Here is a 14,594-nt window from a genome sequence, read left to right on the forward strand (position 1 = left end):
TAAAACATTGAACCGAGTTGGCCTATATCAGGAACAGACTTTGAAGAAATTCACCAACTTTAAGTTCATGATAAAAGGATGCGTGAGGGAAAAAAAACAAACACCACAAACAAATCAAGTGAAGAACAGCATAATGCCCTTTCTAGATATGCACAAGCACAGATGTTGAAGGTTAACAGCACAATAAAATAGAGAATATTAATACGTTACTAACTTCAATCCAACAGTGGTGTACAAATATGAAGGACAATTTAAAAAGGTCAGAATTTTTCTAAAAGTCTTTTCTCTGAAAGGTTATCGCATACCTTTTTTTTAATGAAATGTAATCAATGTGTAACCTTTAAAATAAAACTTGCTTGTGTCAGTGTAAAAAAAAATAATAATATAAAAAAAAAATCAGAAAACAACTTGGCTCTATTCACGATAGACGTTTTTCAAAATGTATTTGGAAAAGTTAACCTCATCATGCTTCAGCGCCCCCTACAGGCCAAGTGCCTCATGAGTCCAGGTTACAAATCTCATTATGGTCAATACAGATTAATACCTTCGGTCCTGCTTACACAGTAAGCATCATTATATTTGTAAGTCAGGACTTAAGTCAGGGTAGAAACGTACTGGCCCTACCGGCTGAAAAATCTAACATTTAAATAAAAACAAAAGTGAAATACCATTCTTATCTTGTTGACCATGGTAGTTCGTACACACGAAGCTTGGTTCACGGTGGCCTTCAGTTGCACTCGGTTTCCTTATCTGACAGAGTCAGCAGTACGCTGAGCTTTACTGCACGGAATACAGAAAATCAGGTGCAGCAAGCAGCTTCATATTTGCCAGGGTCTGTTTCTGTGCTTGATTTGGATAATGCTTACAAATGATCTTCAAGAGTCATGGCCACCTGTCAGGATCCACCTGTAATTAGACAGGAAGGGACACTTCACCTCATCCTCTCAAAGTGACTGACATTGACGCTATTGTTGTCTGAAACAGATTTCAGAAGGTTAGTTTGAAATAACTTTTTTATTTTATTAGGTACTGCATCTGTTGCCAAGGGGCCAATTGCAAATCAAACACACTATCAAAGTTATATAAATTGGCTTGCTTGTTCTAGATCTAAAAGCCTGTTTCTTTCGAGTGTGAACTGAAATTCACTGAATGCTGTGTTCATGCTGACATCAGTTTGTTTTTATTCTGGTTTCATTTTTTGAGGTTAGATGAGCTAAGCAGGAATGTTTCAGCGATTTCTCAAGGGATCAGTGTTGATTACCTTAGAAATACAGTGCTATGGCAAGGCTCTATCGGCTAGCTTGAAACTCTGAGCCTTATTCTGTGAACTACTGTGAGCTCTCAAAATAAAGGCTTATGACTGACTCAGTCAGAGGAATTTTAATACCATAGCACCCCTGAACTTACCAATTGTTTTTTAGTCTTCTTTTTTGTGGTCCTTTTTACTGAAACAGTATTCAATTTGTTTTAACCCAACTAAAAACGTGATTGTACCACCACATTCTTAGTCTAGTGCAAGAGATATACTTATATCAGGCTCATTGAATTCAGAATTTTTAAACTGATGTTAAACCACTGCTGGCTTATGAAGACATGATCCAGCAAAAAAATGAACATCAGGCCTTAAAAGAGACATTGCTCAAATACAGCATACAACAGCTAGGTCTTTCTGTGGCTAAACTACTTGGTCCGACATATTTCCGGATCTTGCAGAACCCTAGTTTTTATCATACACAAACCTAAAAGTCACTTAAAGTCTGTTGTTTATTCAGTAGAGCTATAGGACGAAGTTTAAAAATGAAGCAAATTAATTAATCATCTAACATACTAAACATTGGCTAAGTGCATTACAAAAAACACACAATATGTTGTGTTCACACATCATTAATTACATGCTATAAAATCAAAAGAAGAACTGCTTCAAATGTGCTACGTTTACTGCTGAACTTGACCCTAAAACTGTTTATTAAGCAGGCCTTCTATGTTCTGGAGTTATTCATCTGTTGCATTGTGGAAATGAAGCTGGGGTCACAGTCTATTACTAGTTTAGAATTGATTTAGCACCTCCAGATATTTCAGCCCTAAAGCCAGACGTGTGCATCTGTCCATACCATGAGAATGGCTTCACCTGCTCCCAAAAGCTAAACCGCTCCAATGGAAGCCCTGAACACCAATGAAGAAACTTCACAGCGTCCATTGATTTAATATTTGTTCTTTGCATCCTCCATGGGTTTTGTAATTGCGGTGGCTCGGTTTGAGTTATAATGGGATTTAAATATCCCTTTTCCTCCCAGCCTACATCCAACAGGGCAATTTTCTGGATTCTCGGAAATCTCAGCACATGCCCCTACTATTGTCACTTTGAAGTTATAATAAAGTAAAATAATTGGCAAGTATTAACATCAGCTACCCTGGTTTAAGAGACCACTAACAACAGCAACAAAAAAATCAAAATCATAACTTGAACTGGGTTCATAGTTTTAAGCCGGCTTGGTAAATGACAAGTCAATTTTTTCCGTCTTGATTATTAACTGCTTTGTGAAACCTGTAATATCGATGGTTTTCAGAACAATGGAGAAATGAAGCCGTTCTAACATATGGAATATGTGGAGATCTTCACCCTGTTCTATTCTAGTGTGCAGCCCTTGTCAAGAGCAGTTAAATTAGATCTCAGCCTCACTGCTAACGTCTAAGACTATATTAACACGTTCTAATCAAACTGAAGCATTTCACACACCACTTTGAAGTGAGGCTGTGTTGATTAGTAGAATAATCTTAGAAAGTTGGAAGTAATATGGGGTACTGTGATGTGTTTGCAGGCATACTGCCAACTCCACATAGTAAAAAGAAAAGTGCCATGCGTACTGTCAAAAACAAAACTGGAGCAGCTTTCACAACGGACATAATGTATATGAAGTTAGCACCGACCTTTAAAATAACTCCTTAACTACTGCTATGGTACATGTTCTGCATACTATAGGTAATACATTAACAAAACAAGAAGATGTTTAATATCAAGAATTTACATAAAATGTGCCTAAGCAAAATGAGCTCACGGAGTGTTTTGAAATCCTGTGCGTGCACAACAGCTAATTAAAATGAATGTTGTTAATTTAAAACCTATTTTAAAAAAAAAGAGACATGGGCATAATTATAGAACTCGTTTGGTGCATATCATGTCCCAGGGTTATGACTTCAATCTGCAGAACATCAGGTAAAGAATGCATTACAGCAGGGGGTCACCAAGGGAGTGTAGGTGTTTATCAGAGAGAAGCTGGTTTAAAAGACATTAATTTATCAAGAAAGCAAGTCCGCTGCAAAGCAATCAAAAAGCCCAGATGGGAATACTGTATATTATTATTTGTTTATTTAGCAGACGCCTTTATCCAAGGCGACTTACAGAGACTCGGGTGTGTGAACTATGCATCAGCTGCAGAGTCACTTACAACTACATCTCACCCGAAAGACGGAGCACAAGGAGGTGAAGTGACTTGCTCAGGGTCACACAATGAGTCAGTGGCTGAGGTGGGATTTGAACCAGGGACCTCCTAGTTACAAGCCCTTTTCTTTAACCACTGGACCACACAGCCTCCTCTGTATATACTGTATGTCATACATAGAAATGAGAGATGAACAATCTTTCGTAAAAGGTGACAAATGAATTCCTGCGTCCATTTAAAAGTTGCCTGGAGACCACTTGTGTAGTTCTTTTCCCGCTTGAACCTGTGGTGCTGGCCCGTCTGATTACAATATGGTACCAGAGATTCACAGCAAGTCAGACAACATCCATCATGTGCTATCATATCATAGTATGTCATTTCTAAACGACACAGACAGTAAGGATACAAAGCTGATGGCCATTACATTGGTCTGCTATGTGGAACTGTATTGCATTTCTGACAACGGACTACTTTATGAGGCTGCCCTTTGTTTGATAGCTGTTTCAGAACTATCAATCAATACTCTACCCCTGCAATGACTTGCTCATTGTACTTGCATTGTATGCTGATTGGGTCTTTAGTGTGTCCAAGTGAAGCAAACCACATTTTCTTTTAGGACTAACTGGTTGCGTTTTTCATGACAAACATGTTTACAGTGTACAGAAAACAGACACATCAGACCATATTTTTGTAACTCTATTGGTAGGACCAAGACATACCTGTAATGTGTGTAAAATAAATAGTGGGTGGAGTTTTGAGTCTATCATCACTTTATTAGAACAAACCATATATTGAAAAATAATACTGTGAAAAAAATACCTCAGCTAGCTGTAATATTACTAAAAGCTTTATATGTTTAGCCCTTTATGTACAACCCATTTTATCCATGGACTCCTAGCATAAACTATAAGGATATGCTCTTCATGCATTTTTTCTTTCATTTATTTTGTCTAGATGGGCTCAAACTACTGTATACTGTACTTGGTCTGATACAGTTTAATGCAAAGATCAAAGTATTAATGCCAGGTAAATTATTATTCTTTATAACAGGGGTGTCAAACTCAGTTACTGGAGGGCTGCAGTGTCTTCTGGCTTTCCTTCCACCCAAGTTCTCAGTTACTTAATGGGTCAAATTATTTGATTAATTGGACAAATTTAACACTCGTCTTCAGGGCTCAACATGTTTTATAGGTAGTGTACATTGAATCAAGTGCATTTTTTAAATCATAAACTGTAAAAGACCTTGAAAAAAATATGAAATATGTCCAATTTAACAAATAATTAGATCAATTATGTCAATTGAGAGCTTAAGTTGGTATGAAAACCAGAAGACTCCGCGGCCTTCGAGGACTGGAGTTTGACACACCTGCTTTATAGTATTGTCTTGAAGCATTTTTAGCACAAGAAGATGGGATTTTGGAGCTGTTGATAGAAACAACATTTTCCACATTGCTGCCTCTGCAAAGTGTGTGCAAGCCAGCTGGAACGGATCATGAGGGTGTGTGGGGGGGGGGGGGGGCGACTTACATTCACCAGGATTCAGCATCTTGGCTTGTTCCACCCATGTACTGTCTGTTGCAATAAACACTGATTTCATGACATCCATGGCTTAAGGGTTAATTCCCCTTCTGGAGAGTTATGGCATCTGATTTTGGAGCCCAAGCCAACTTTATTCATTCCCAAGAAATTTCAAACTATGCCATGCTCCATACAAAAATTTCTAATCTAATTTTGTGCATTACAGTACTAAAATGTAGTGCTGCATGAAAAAAATAAAATAAACGACTACTGACAGTTATGTTTTTGAATTAATATTAAGATGCAATACTTCAATATGACAAACTAGTGAGATTGGGCTTTGTCAATTCTTTGTGGAGATTTGTTATCCCAAAAGCCATCAACAGCACACATCAGGAAGGGTTGTGTAAGAACAGAGCGTCACAGGTAAACATCTTACAAGTAATTGTTCAGCAACATGCTTATCTAAATAAAAATAGCAGGAGGAGTGGTTAAAAAGGGGTGATCCATGACAAATTGAATCTGATGCTTGCATCTAACACACTTAAAGCCAGGGGCGAGTATGTTTTACGTCAGCATCATAACCGCGCAAAAAAAAGCAAAACAAAACAAAAGAACCTACTGTTTTGGCTCACAGCCTGCATGAACTCATCTTTCAAAATAATTTACAGAGAAATAGATCAAATCCAATAGTGGTGCTTTGACATTAAACAATCTATTCTGGACTCCACTTGCTTGATGTCTGAACATGTTAAATAACATACTTAAGATGTCATCATGTGTACGCTGTCATGAAAAATGAAAGACACATGGTTTAGCACGCTAAAAAAAGATCCGATTCATTGCATGTCAATATAACTAAAATCCACCAGGGCATACTTCCATATATTTATGTGAACTCTATGGTCACATAACCATGGCTACTGTACAGTGCTTAGAAAAAGCAATTGTTTAAAATAGACATTATTGTAAAATACAGTATATAAATGCCATTGCTTTCACATGTGTACACTTCTTTATTGTACAGAAGGCTCCTGCTAACATCACTTTTTTTTCTTGGCTGATTTAAAGCCAGAGTTATATCTGCAGTTTGGTTTTGAAATTTTAAATGAAAAATCCATCATGTTCCTGTCAAAATGCGGTACTCAGAACTGGCTTTACATTTAGCAATGTTCTTTCGTGACACCTATCTGGACAGCAATGTCTAAATTTATGACTAATACTTGAATTTATCAAAAGCCAATGTAATTATTTTTGGTTCTACGGAGAAACAGTGCTGCATTATAAATGTAGATTTTTTTAAACCAAGGCTGAAAGAGGCACAGAAGTTACCCCATTCAAAAGATGCTAAATCCTTTAAAACTGTTAAACTATGAGAAAAGAATGAACAGGGATTAAAAGGATGTTTTTAGTACAATATTGGTCTTTCATCTAAATGTTGTAGTCCTTTCAAATTTCAGATTTTGTTTCTTTGTAATTTAATTGTACACAGGGAACTACTGTGTTATTAGATCAAATGGAAAAAATGAATAATTTTGGCATTGTGTTAAAATACTCTGGTAAGAGGCTTACAGGAACTACCACTCAAATGTCTCTATGATACTGCAATTCACCAATAACCCTGCAAATGGAGAGGGAGCTAACAAACTATGTAATTATTATTTAAGACAGCCAGAAATGTGCAATTAGCTTTATGGGCAAGAAGATTGATTTTATTATAACAATTCCCAGAGTAATCCATCTGTAACAGGGGGAGACCTGTGCTGACTCTTCTGACGTGTTCATAGTGCTGCAGGGAGAGGGCAGCAGCTCGTCAATATCCGCCTGTCAGTCATGGCAGTGACACGGAGAGGGGGGGAGAGTGGGTGTGCGGACTTTCCTACTCTCTGAGTGGCTGGGAGGCGGGTCTTGGGGGAATTGCTGACCCTATAAGTTTCATTCTGCTGTTCCCTCAGGTCTGCCCACGGAGACGTAAACGGCGTGCGGAAGCGCTGGAGGACAATCAGCCGGGACGAAAATCCCAGCAAGAGAAATAAATAGTAAAAGAAAGAAATAAAAGAATTAGCGGTAGGGGGGAAAACTCTTGGGCAGCCCCCGATAAAGTGTATAGCAGGCTGAGGTCATCAGTTATTCTCTTAAACACTACTGTTTACAGCTTACGGGTTCATAAAACATTGACTATAAAATCCTTGAGCAAGTGGTACTTCAACAGCACATGCTTGATTTATATTTGAATTAAGTTTGTGGGTAGGATTACTGCAGTATTGCAGATTTTCTGCATGCTCATGGCCAATTGAAAACAACTACACATTATTTACTGCAATGAGGTTCTTAAACATTGATTACACACCCTCAACAATTTAACAGCTGTTTTCTCACTGGTCTTACAAAATGAACAAACAGCTTGGCTTCCAAAAACACTTTCTTAAATCCAATAATAAATGTATTGCTGAATAATAAGTACACATGGTCAAGTACTATTTCTCACACTTCTTTAGTGTGTACTGTCTAAAAGTGTTACGTATACTACAGTCATGTCACACTTCATTCTATTAGACCTTTCCAAAAGCATAGAAAAATAACATTCTCATTTAAAACAGAAAACTTCAGATCCTTATGCGTGCCATTATTATTCTTGTCTGCTTTTTCTAACAGCCAATAGCAATGCATTGCATCATCAAATAGCTTCCAGCCAGAGTGGCACCAGCAAACCACTTCAGCCAAGAATCTCTCATCCTAAGACAGAGTCAGTGTTGTGCATTCCAATTGAACTTCAGGACACACTCAGTTATTAAACCTTTAATTAAAATGAAAGGCGGTTGGCTAGCATGGTACAGCAAATTGAACTAATCATATAAAATATGACACCAGTCTTTTTTTTTTTATTTTGCTTTAATCACAAACAACTGATGTTACTGCTGAACTCTCTGTATGGGTCAAGATGAGTACATGTAAAATTTTAAAGAATGTCACCTTGAAACATAATTTCAGTCAAGTCACTCTGCATCATGCTCTCAATACCACATAGACGGCTCTTGTTCAGTTTGTTCAGTACATGCGTACAAGGAACCTCAGAGCTAAACATCTAACTTGCCAGGCATTGCAAAGTTTTAAAATGGGACAAACATTATCTTGCAAATTAGACTATCAAATATCTTAACTCATTTTCAATGGCTTGGTACTAGGAAAGTCATTCCTCCGAATTAAGCATTCGTTACATTTTAATTGCTATTAAAACACAATTCTGCATAGTGATACAGCGAGTATTGTGTTTATTTCACTCATGAGGATGACCTTAAATACCCCGCCCCCCTTTCAGGGATATTCTCATTCGTGGAATAAACACACTACCCCATGAACTTGAGATGCTGTGTGGTCCAGTGGTTAAAGAAAAGGGCTTGTAACCAGGAGGCCCCCGGTTCAAATCCCACCTCAGCCACTGACTCATTGTGTGACCCTGAGCAAGTCACTTAACCTCCTTGTGCTCCGTCTTTCGGGTGAGACGTAGTTGTAAGTGACTCTGCAGCTGATGCATAGTTCACACACCCTAGTCTCTGTAAGTCACCGTGGATAAAGGCGTCTACTAAATAAACAAATAATAATAATGAACTTTCATGGAATATCCTCTATTTTATTCATTAAACAGGCTGTTTAAAGAACACTTTTTCTTTGTTTAACCCAGATGCTGTTTGCTTCTACCACCTAAAATACAATTCATATCTTAAAAAGGAGAAAAGAGGCTACTGTATAAAAGGGACAAAAAACACAAAAGGCAAAAAGAACAATGCAATCTATTGTTTAACTGTCTGGCTGAGTAAACATCCTCAACCTATTTTTCCTGTTCTATGCTAAACAGGTTCCAGCCACACCCAGGATGAACAGTCACTTTTGTTTTAAATACTAAAGGTAAAACTGGAATTTGTCAAGTATCGACAACATGTCTTTAGCAATGTCTTCATTGGTTTAAATATCACAAAGAAAACAATACTGCGATATCTTTTATTGACCAGTGCTACACATAGAGAAATCTTCAATCAGGACCACTGGGTGAAAAAAGGATATTTGATGCTAGATATGTCAATGCTTGTTATATAAAATAAACACACTCAACATACATGGAATGTGAGCATAACCTTGCAATGGCAGTCTAATGGTGGATCACACAGGCACCCCTATTGCATATTGACTATTCAGCACATAACTGAACTTCAATAAAAGTGGTAATCATAGAACACAATATAAAGTGGAAACAAAATGACTCGCACTTTACAAGCCAAACCCACAGTAAATGCAACACGCAATATAAATTGTAACTTATTAATAAAATCGTCAAATACTGCATTGCATGGTTCGTCTCAGCATGAAGCACGAAGAGTCTTCAGCATAACAACTGCATTATAAAATTCTCTTCCTACCTGCCTCGGTCCAATTAATTTGCAATTGAATGGGAACATGTTTTTTTGACAGACAAATGTTTTTTTTTATGGTTTTAATTTTCCACTGTGTTACAGCCTACAAACTGATGGAAATCACTGTAACTGTTCTAGTGGGAAGCAAGCTGTGTAAAAAAAAACATTAGAATCATCGTGACTATCCTGAAGAATCCATAAATGAATAAAAACACACAAGTAGTCAGCCAGACAAACTGGAGCTATCACTGCATCAATGTATGCCAAGCAAACCATCATATTTCACATTTTAATTTAGAAATTCCCTACAACAGTATTTTAAAATAGCCCTTCTGTATCTATCTATATCTATATATCTTGGATGAATCTGTAAATGGAGATATATAATAATGATCCATGGAATTCAAGGGTACTAACTCTCCATTTTGGTTTTATTTTATTAATAATAATTGCAAAATGCATATACCGACAAATCAATGTAATAATAATAATAATAATAATAATAATAATAATAATAATAATAATAATAATAATAATAATAATAATAAATAAATAAAAATATTTTATATACATATATAATAAATTAGGTTAGAATTAAGTAAACAACCATAACATTTTAAATCGCCTGTAATAAGCCACAGTTAGCACTCCATCTCTTGCTGGTTGTGTGTATTTATTATTTCATAGGAATGTACATTAGGTGGCAGCTTAGTTACACAATTCATACCATCTCTCTGTAACAGACAGGAATGCAAGATATGATCTTGCTTCATTTTCTCTGGTGTTTCAGAAACAGCTTCACCCACTTGCTATAAATAATAGTGGACCTCAAAGCACTTTCAATATACAAGAAGATACAAGAAGATACCGTCAGAGAGAAGAAACACGGAGACCTTATATATATATATATATATATATATATATATATATATATATATATATATATATATATATAGTGCTCAATTCATTTGTCCAGTAGAATAAACCACTTGCATGTTGCAAACAAGCATTTTTAGCTATCTATAATTTTGAGTTGCTACGTTACCGAAATCTGCAGGCAAGATAGGTTTTTAAAACGAATGATATAAACATGAATATAATACGAGTAGTACAGAGCTTTCACTCAAGAGCATTTTGTAATGATCTGAAATCAGATCAATCTGGGGATCGATTATAGCTTTTCAGAACACAAACAGTATCCACTGTAAACCACGGCAATTCAAATTAACCAACGCTTCTTCTCACAGACATATTCCCTGAACTTCTTTCATTCCAAACTCTTTGCTACCCGACTCACTGATGACTTTGGTCACTTACAGTATACCAAATCCAGACTGTGATGAATCAGTGTAATCTTTAATGCTGTTATTAACTAATGCCATTTTAGTTTACATCCCAGTCACTTACCAGATTACTCCAGACAGCTTCAGACTGGGCCACGACAGCAGTGCTCACCCACTGTACAGCCAAAATAGCAAAAATCAAGTACACAAAGCAAGACTTAAATATATTCCATTAAGAGTGCTTTACACAGAAATGGCCCACTGTATGTAAGCATATAACTGCAGTGTGTAGTAACTACATGTAGAATTACATTTTTATTGCAGTTACAATGTATTGTAGTTACTCAGTCACTGTTACAGTAATAGTGTTTATAGTACCTATATTTAATAGTACCGTAATACAACATTCTGTCCATAAACTTTATGAAAATTGTCACATAACAGTAGCTCTTCATTGGGAAACCAAGTAGTTCTACTGAAATACAAATACAAAATAAACATTTCCAAGATGTTTGGAATATATTCTAAACATCAACTGCAAATATATTATTTTCTTTCAGACAAAAGACAAGTTTGAGATAGTGCTGTTGGGGGTACCACACAGCCGTAACTCAGTTTGGACAATACTATACAACAGGTGTCAATCTTTAAAGACAGCTTCCTACTCGCTGTCAATTTGGAAGATGCTATCCATCCATCATGTCTCATTGTATTTTCTCTATTTGGGATCAATGTGGTGGCAGATGGTGCTTGAAGGTCTGGGCTGGCAAGGCTACTGAAGACTTTTCAAACTGTGACCTAGCTAACAGTATTCCCAAAACTCCAGTCAACAGATCACGTATGAGTTTTGTGGGGCAGAAGACCCCCCGCTAGGTATCATGTCATCATCACAAGCCAATCGGAGCACTGCTTTTCCTTCGCACAGAACAATTACCTACATGACTACATTCAGCTGCTGTACAAAACAAAATAAATTACACGCTGATATAAATAAGTCTACATGCACTGCCAGTGGATGCCATATTGTCATAGAAAATACATAATTTGGACAATCTGTGAAATAAACAGTAGCTCGGCTACAGCACATTGCTAACTTTTCTGTTTTTTATGTATTTATTTTGTACTTACGTTTGACCTCAGCTACTATACAGGCAGTCAAAATCAAGTCCTGATTTTGAGAACACATTTATTTGTATTTCTTTTTTAAGTATTACATATTACTGCAACCACACATTGTTAAAGTGTTTTGTGGATTTTTTCTTTTGACCGAGCAGAGATTGTGCATGTATAACCTTTTGGCTTTACATGTCTGCCATGCAGTATTTGCCACAACACCCTTAGAGAAAACAATTCTACTACAATTCAGGTGACAGCTGGTAATGTACCGTCCAAAGAGAAACTACAAGTAAGGCTTGATCCTAGAACGACACTTTGAACGAAGAGAGGGTGTTAGGACAAACCAAAGCACATTTAGCAAACTGTATTCATTAATAGATTTGAAAGAAAAACATCATTACAAAATGGAAAAGACACAAAAATGTGAGACTACAAAGTGACAGTAGTACATAAAGTAAGATTTAGTGAAATCATTGTGTTTGCTCTATGTATTTTAATGCAGTTACACAGAATTAAAATCAACCTTCTCTATTTGTGTCAGCCATTTATCTCTTTGAATACCCCTTCAAATTTCTAAAATTGACATTAGTTGCAGTTCATGGATTGTTTAGTATTCAGAGCTTTTTGGAGCCACTATATATGTTTTATGCATTTTAGCAGTATTGCGATACAGCATATTTATTATTTATTATTATGCAGAGACTAATGGAAACAAGATTCACCCTGCTGCATTAATTTTGCAGATCAAGAAAACATCTTTTAAATGAAGCGTGTCTTAAAAAAAAAAAAAAGAAAGAAACAATTTATTTAAAAAGATAATTCAACAAAATGACATCCAACAATCTTTGAATGTCTGGGCTCAAATCTGACTCTGGTCAAACACAAAATGAGTTTAGTGATCTCGACCTAGTCCCCAGAAGAAATCCACAAAACAAAACCACCACACATTTCAGCACAACTGTATGACATTGCTTGAGATACTGGCCTTGGAGTGAATGGCAGGATCTATTCAGGTCAGACCTGAGGTGGGCTCACAGAACAGCGTCATTGTCCCTCGCCTTTTACAAGCACCAAATCCACCAATGGATAATAAAACCCAAGTAGACCCCAATACACACATTTATTTCTCTACACAGTATTTCTGTAAATACAGTTTACTGGTCCAGTAGGTTGTGGATATAAACACTCATCAAGACATTTTTATGGATGCAGGCCTTCACATCTAACACTACAGAAAAAACATTTACTTGACGGTATGTTTGAGAGCTTAAAGGAATAGAAAAAAACAATGTGGTAAATTCCAGAAGCATGAGTAGTATTTGCAAGTGTTAGTAAACAGAGTGTGTCAGACTACTGTTTCAAATCTGCTTGCTTTCAGAAAGCTTTCCCTCTTGGGGACTTACACTGTCTCCAGCAGCTGACAGGTAACATTTACCCCTAGTCACATTCAATTCCACAACAGGACTAAGTATCAAGAATGTCATTCCTCGGGGGCCGAGACCAGGAGAAAGACAATTTAACACAAAACCAATTAGTCAACAACGAAGGAAATCCACGTAGGCACAAATACCGGCCTACCCAAGTCCAATTTTGAGAGATCTTTTTGGTTATTTGCTTGTATTTTATACTTCAATTTGGAAGGTTCCGATAGTTAAATGACAATGTTGTAAAATAGTGTAATTCCGGTAGTGAAGGTCTTTTTTAATGGTTTACTGAAGCATTAATCAGGTCATGTGATCTACCACACAGGAAGTGATATACCATGAAAAAACCTTTACTTTTTTTTTTTTTTTTTAATCTACTTAAATCTGTCTAAGACGATCTAAACAATAAAAACTTCAACCAAGAAAAGTGAACTAGTTCTAATACTAATAAGAAATGGGTTTCAACCTAGTCCTTCAACCCTCAGTTCTACAACCCACCACATATTTCATGTTATCCAAAAATATCCTGTTGTTCATTTGTTTTGTTTGCTTTTTTTCCAATTTATATGTCGTATTCCTTTTTGCCGATTGACCTTCAAAACATGGTGCAGAAGTGAACATTTTCCCCAATGGAATGGGGAACCGACATGCACTCAGAACAAAAAAACAACCGCTGCATTTCCTTGCTATTATCACAGATTTCAACTCCCTGTATTTGTAAAGTTATAACTAAATGTTTCACGTGGTTTATGATGGAAGAGAAATCCAAACATGACCCTTGTGAGGGCTCATAGAACAGCAGACAAGTGCAGAGTGTGGACCCCTGAACCAATCCAAAAATGAGTTTACCAAAAACGTACTACATAGCAAATGTTCCAATAAAGCCTGGTCAAATATGTATTTATTTATTTTTCAGCCAGTCATTCAGCAGAATTTAAAGCATGTGTTTGAGACACAATATCACTTTTCAACGTAATCTTCATAAAGTAGAGCAAACTGTATGTTTTCTTTCTGTCCCATTTCAAAAGATTGATGACACACCTCTGTTACTATGCAATCCATCCTAACGGTACTTTACACTTCTGGATTCTGCTGAGATTAACCGGCATCTGACCAACCATCACTCCTCGGCTTGCCTACTTTATTCCAAAGTATGGATTTCTTTCTTCATCCTTTAATGGTTCGTCTCATTTAGCCAGTGGATTTATATGAGGTTTTAACAGTTTAGCTCTACTATTTGGATTCTGTAACAGTTTCCTTGACTTCTACAGTCAAGACCTTTAGTCAGTGGCAGTCTTTTGAAATCCCATAACTTTTTAATTTGGTGTGGCAGCAAATGCTTTACTCTATACCCAACTGGGTGATGTACACTGAATAAAGACAACACTTGCTTTTTTTAAAAAT

The 14,594-nt window shown here is 36.6% G+C and overlaps 1 protein-coding gene across 4 annotated transcripts in view; it reads right to left on the reverse strand.

Annotated features, from left to right (window-relative positions):
- Positions 1 to 14,594, reverse strand: part of LOC117412986 (phospholipid-transporting ATPase VB-like) — a 76,513-nt gene that overhangs the window by 50,527 nt on the left and 11,392 nt on the right. The window contains exon 3 of one of the 4 annotated variants that reach the window (XM_058996940.1): positions 669 to 906. The exons of the other annotated variants lie outside the window; for them this stretch is intronic. The gene's annotated coding sequence lies outside the window, so the exon portion shown is untranslated. The remainder of the gene's footprint in view (positions 1 to 668; positions 907 to 14,594) is intronic. 4 annotated transcript variants of the gene reach the window in all.

The sequence above is a fragment of the Acipenser ruthenus genome, chromosome 23 (assembly GCF_902713425.1).
Source record: "Acipenser ruthenus chromosome 23, fAciRut3.2 maternal haplotype, whole genome shotgun sequence".
In the NCBI taxonomy this organism is placed as follows: domain Eukaryota; kingdom Metazoa; phylum Chordata; class Actinopteri; order Acipenseriformes; family Acipenseridae; genus Acipenser; species Acipenser ruthenus.